Genomic DNA, 6000 nt, shown 5'->3' on the forward strand with positions numbered 1-6000 from the left:
GTAGTTTTTTTATTTTATTTTGTTTTAGTTTGTTATATCACTTATATATGACATATATATTATAGGTTAATTAAGGCGATTAATTCCGATTAATCCCCAATTATTTCAGATTTTGCTCCCGTTTAATGTTTAAACTGCACAGTTTCTAGACTTTTATGTCGAAATTTAAAAGACCTGAAATTTACGACATCTCGCCAAAATTCATTTATAGTTACGGACTTACGGTTAGGTACTTTGGTTACTACGGAAGTCACACCTAATACCAAAAAAAAAAAACAGATTTGAGATGGGCGATATTTATTATGCCAAAAAAAATTAAAAAGCCAGCTACAATAAACAACAACTGGCCCAACTCTCATTTTCCCTGTTTCTTTCTTCACCACCTCAATCTCTCCGCCCATCTTTCATTTCCCATTACTCTTAAATCCTTATTAATTTCCCCATCCTCATTTCTCTCATTCTAAACAACTTTCTCTTTTCAACGATGTCTGCAGTTTCTCAAACCATTGCTGCAGCAGCTACTGTTTCTTTAAGTTCTGTTAATTCCACTACTAAAAGATCTCTTCTTTTTTCACCCAAATCAATCTCATTCTCAGGTTTGTTGTGTTTTAGAACTTTGGGCGTTGTTTTTTTTTATGTTTTTTGATGTTTTTTTTGTTGTTGTTACAGAGAGTAAGAAGGGGAAAATTGTTGCATGTAGATTTAATAATGGGAAGGAAACTGCATTTGGGATGAGCCCGAAAGTTGTTGAGAGTGATTCAAAGCTTGTTACAAGTGCTGTTGCAGTTAATATTATCAACTTTTTTTTTTTTTTTGAATAATTTTTGTTTCGATTTTTCGAGTTTTGATGTTTTGAAGTTTTGATATGTTTGTAGGAAAAGGCCGATGCGTCTACGAAGACTAAGTCGGGGTAATGCTTGTTACATTTTGGCTTTTATTTGTTTCATAATTGCCAAGTTTGTTTAGATTATAACTTGTTGTATATATGTGTGACATGATTATATCTAAGCTTTTTCTTGATAATGAATAAGTATTGTTATTAGGATCAGGTTATTATGATGCTTGTATTCTATATACCCCATGAAACCTCATTATATATACATACTGTTCTTATATTTATATGTGAGTGCTGTGACGAGAAGCCACTAGATAATTTATTCCATGATTTGCTTGTTCCACATCGAATATGGTGTTTGTGAATAAATGGATGTCGTAGAATACCACCTTTTTTCAGCTGAATGGTCCTGTTTGTGTAACAACAATTCTTTGCTGATGCTAGTCCAGTGTGAGTGTACATTAGATTCTAGATAATGTATTAATTCTTTGTTGAAGTTATGTTCTTTTTAATCTATGTATGTTGGATACTAGGCACACATTATCTGATAAGCCTCTTCCCAGTTGCGTTGAGATGGTTCGCTGGTTGTTTTCTGATCACGGTGTAATATAGTTTTGTTTCACCATTCAGTTTCGTGTAGACAAATCCTGACATTGTTTTGAATTGTAACGAGTATCTCCATTTCATTTTTTACTAAGTTCTACTTCATTTTGGCCCTTCTCGTGCCCTATCTGAGCAGCCAACTGGCACAAACGCTTAATACTGATTCTTTACACACTCAAGCCATCATAAGCAACTTCCCTTCATTATTATAATATTATCCTACTGCTGTATTCTCAGAGTACACTGAGTGTTGAGCGTTCCTGATTTTGTTTTTTTTTCTTTTCTTTGTAATATTTTTACCCATTGAGCTCATCGATTTTTGTCTGCATAATGTATTGGTCTCATTGATATGCTGAATAATTCATCAAACAGACTATTTTTAATGTTTTGGTGGCCATTTTGTGTTTCCTTTGCTTTTCAACTCCACAAAATCATTTTTGGTAGCTGAAGAATGAAGATTAAGATCCATTAAGCACAAATTACAATGCTGTGGTCTAAAGTCTGCTCTTCGTTCTGTAATGTGCTTTGTTTTACCCACCAATGATATGATATTGAGTGTATGTGTATCACATGTCTGTTCAAAAATGTAAAGTAGATGACATAAAAAGGTTGTGTATGGGTAAAAATAAGTAGTAGCTTCAATAGTTAATGTTTGATTGCCTTTTCATTAAAAAAAATGTTTGTTTGCCTTTGCTAGCACCTTTGTCGGCCAAACAGCTGAAGTTGCAATGCATGTGGTTATCTCAGACAACTTTCATAGCCATGTTTTGTTTATTTTTAAAAGCTTTAGATTCTCTGCTTCTGTTTTTTTAAGTTATAGTGTGTATAACTTCAGCTTCATGTATAAAATGCATTGTCTTTGAACAACTATTTTTTGTTAGTTAGAGTGGTACCTTCCAATGAATACCAATTTTTCCAGACAAGAAAAACTGCCTTCTATGATGAAAATGACCTCTCCCTGATCCTGTAAGACATCATGACATCTAGATTGGCGAACTGCACTCAATCACTGTTAATGTCAAGGGACTGGTATACGAATGGGCAGCCAGTAACTCAGCACTTAGGCTGATGAGATTTCAAGACTTTGTGTGCAACTGTTTTGTAACCTAACGATGTAATGTTCTTTTCTTGTCGTCTTCTTTCTGGTTGTATAGCTTACGGCTGACCTAAGTGGCTTGTTAAGTAAGCAAAAGATGGTAAAGGATGAGTTGGATGTAGGGGTGGCAACCTAGTTGGGGTGTCATAGTTATGATGCCAGATCAGTTTTGCAATTTCTCTCACCAAATGAAATTTTAGTTTTCGAGGAAAGAAAAAGAGATAAAAAGAAAAGATCAGATAAGCCAGATTACATGGTCCTGCCTTTTGTTACCTCTTCTGTTTGCTTATCATATTTGCGCTTTTTATTTTTTATTTTTCGCATCCTTGTCTTGCAATTTTGAAGATTTCCTTCTGAAAAATGTTAGGAAATATGATTGGGTTTAACTGGTCCTATGCAGGCACGAGCTCTTGCTCTTTGAAGCTCTTCAAGAAGGACTTGAAGAAGAGATGGATAGAGATCCCCGTGTATGCGTCATGGGTGAAGATGTCGGTCATTATGGAGGTTCATACAAGGTGACAAAAGGCCTTGCCAAAAAATTTGGAGATCTCAGGGTTCTTGATACTCCCATTGCTGAGAATTCCTTCACAGGTATGGGCATTGGGGCTGCTATGAGTGGACTTAGGCCAGTCATCGAGGGTATGAACATGGGTTTCCTTCTTTTGGCTTTCAACCAGATCTCAAACAATTGTGGCATGCTACACTACACCTCAGGAGGTCAGTTCACCATCCCTGTTGTCATCCGTGGGCCTGGAGGTGTCGGACGTCAGCTTGGGGCAGAGCACTCACAAAGACTTGAGTCTTATTTCCAGTCAATTCCTGGAATCCAGATGGTTGCCTGCTCAACCCCTTATAATGCCAAGGGCCTGATGAAGGCTGCCATTCGGAGTGAGAATCCAGTTATACTGTTTGAGCATGTGCTGCTCTACAACCTCAAAGAGAGTATCCCAGATGAAGAATATGTATGTTCATTGGAAGAGGCTGAGATGGTGAGACCCGGAGAGCATGTCACGATCCTCACCTACTCCCCGCATGAGGTACCATGTGATGCAGGCTGTAAAGACACTTGTGAACAACGGATATGATCGAGGTTATTGATATCAGGTCCCTGAAACCTTTTGACTTGCACACTATTGGGAATTCAATTAAGAAGACGCACCGTGTACTGATCGTGGAGGAGTGCATGCGGACTGGTGGAATTGGGGCCAGTTTGACGGCTGCTATCACCGAAAACTTTTATGACTACTTGGATGCCCCAATCAGGTGCCTGTCGTCACAGGATGTGCCAACACCGTATGCAGGGACTCTGGAAGATGTGACTGTAGTTCAACCTGCCCAGATAGTGACTGCTGTTGAGCAGCTGTGCCAGTGATAAACCAGCAAAAGCAGCAACTGCAGCGGTATGTCAATGTGTTGTAGGTTCAGTTGAGATATTGTGTACCTTTTTCTGACTTTTGTTCTTCAGCCATCATAGTTGGCATCTTGTCACTTTATCAGTGTAGAAGCTTTACTATTTCTATCTTATTAATGTCCTTCAATACTGTTTTCCTATATGCTTCTTCTTGGGCAAATAAAATCACCCGAAGCTTTTCCTTTTTGAAAGTTTTCTTTGTTTTCTCTATTAGTGTGAATCTAATTACACCACTTGTAATACTTTTCTCTGACATTTTCTTCCCTATCTTATTATGAGAAGTAGGCTTTTGCCATTGGGTGATCTCAATCTATGTCAATGTCAATATTTGCACCAACTTTGCATCTTCGGACTTGCTCACTACGTTCACTGCAGAGGGAATTGTGTTGCTCGCAAATTATATGAGGTTGTCTGACTGTCACAAAACATTGGAGTGACATAGCTTAAGTTCCACTAGATTTTTCGGTGAAATTCACCTTCCTCAGCATAGGACTTCTTCTCAGTAAGAAACTAGAATCATGCAACTAGACATCCTGAAAGCACTTGTAACTCTACAAAATGCACGTATTGCTCTGCAAACCCAAGAAAGGCTTACGAGTTTATATTTCCATAGAATGCCACTTTCATAGAGCAATAGCTGTAAGCAAGTTCCCAACTTCAAACTCCTTAGCTTTTCCCTTTAAAGCCACATCAGGCTTCAAATTACCAGGTGCTTTAATCCCATTGCATTACAAGGGCTTTTCTTTAGCATGTAATTTTTGTGAGTTGAGGGAATTTGCAGTGATTTTACTTCGATCCCTTCTGACAATTGTGGTCCATTATCCCCCACCCACCCTCTCCCTCCAAACAGCCTAGTTTGTTTACTGAAATGATATACTGGCAGGGTTTGCAAAACCCGGCCTTGTACAGTCATTGATGTCAATGCTCAAGGATGATGCTTTTGAAATCTCTGACAATGTGGTGTGCAGGGGATTATATCGAGTATATAAAGCTGGTTCAACGCAACAAATTATATTTCCATGCGTTATGGCCACAATGAATTCTTGTTCAGGACATATTCGCGAGGTGTGCATTAACTAAGAACTTATCTCAGAGTGAAACAAATTACCCTGAAAGTATGTCGTTGCATTGGTGACAGTGTGACAGCCACGTGTATAATCCCAAGTGCAGGAAATGATCTAAAGACGAACAAAGATCAGATTCTGTGGATTATGTTTTCATCTTGCACGTAGCATTATGTACTCTCGTTTGTCTACACAAGAAGAGTCAGCAGAGTGCACTATACAGTGAATGGTAAACAATAATTGAATCAAGTAGATCAAACACTACAATACAATTATAATTCGTAAGTTCTACCTTTTTGTTCTTCATCTTGCATTTTCTTCTTTCTTAAGGATTTCTGAGTGATATGAGGTTCCCAACATATGGATGAACCATATATAGACGCTCATGCATGGCTACTACTTTCTCCAAGTATTTTTCCTTGATGTCGAATAGACAGCAGACGAGTGTACCTTTGACTTTTAATGTTGTAGGAAACCAGTTCCTGCGCGTTATTGAGTAGTAAAATTTCACCATTCTTTCTAAGGGAAATAGGACGAACATTTTTAACCTGCATCCTTTCTATCACCACTCCAATTTTCGTCCATGATTGCTTCATGTTGTAATCCTTCATAGTCCATATTTCAATATGATTGTTACAAGAATAATCAGCTATGGATAGACAGCCACCTAAGGTTACAAGTTCTTTATCAATCACATAGCTGAATTGACAAATGGGAAAAGTCCCAAAGTTTTCAGAGGCCAGCTGATTTAACCATACGATGCTTTCACTGGTACTGACGAGCCAATGCACTGATCCACAAACTAATTCTGATCAATGGCATTACTGCATACTGTACTGTAACACTTGTGGAACATTCTCTTATTTTCTGCACTGATTCAAGCTAACTGCGAGTACATAGGCTTCTGTTCTAGGATTGCCACCGCCAACCAAGGAGTGGAACATCTGTACCCGACCACTTGAATTCCTTACTATACTGGTCAAAACCAAAT

General features: G+C 38.0%; 1 pseudogene across 1 annotated transcript; it reads left to right on the forward strand.

Moving 5' to 3' along the window:
- The first annotated feature begins 343 nt into the window (after positions 1-343).
- On the forward strand, positions 344-4136 carry LOC147478685 (pyruvate dehydrogenase E1 component subunit beta-like; annotated as a pseudogene). The gene is made up of 4 exons (XR_015208668.1): positions 344-596; positions 670-785; positions 876-910; positions 2935-4136. The product of XR_015208668.1 is annotated as a pyruvate dehydrogenase E1 component subunit beta-like (transcript).
- The last annotated feature ends 1864 nt before the right edge of the window (positions 4137-6000 follow it).

This window comes from Coptis chinensis, chromosome 9, assembly GCF_015680905.1.
Source record: "Coptis chinensis isolate HL-2020 chromosome 9, ASM1568090v1, whole genome shotgun sequence".
Taxonomy (NCBI): domain Eukaryota; kingdom Viridiplantae; phylum Streptophyta; class Magnoliopsida; order Ranunculales; family Ranunculaceae; genus Coptis; species Coptis chinensis.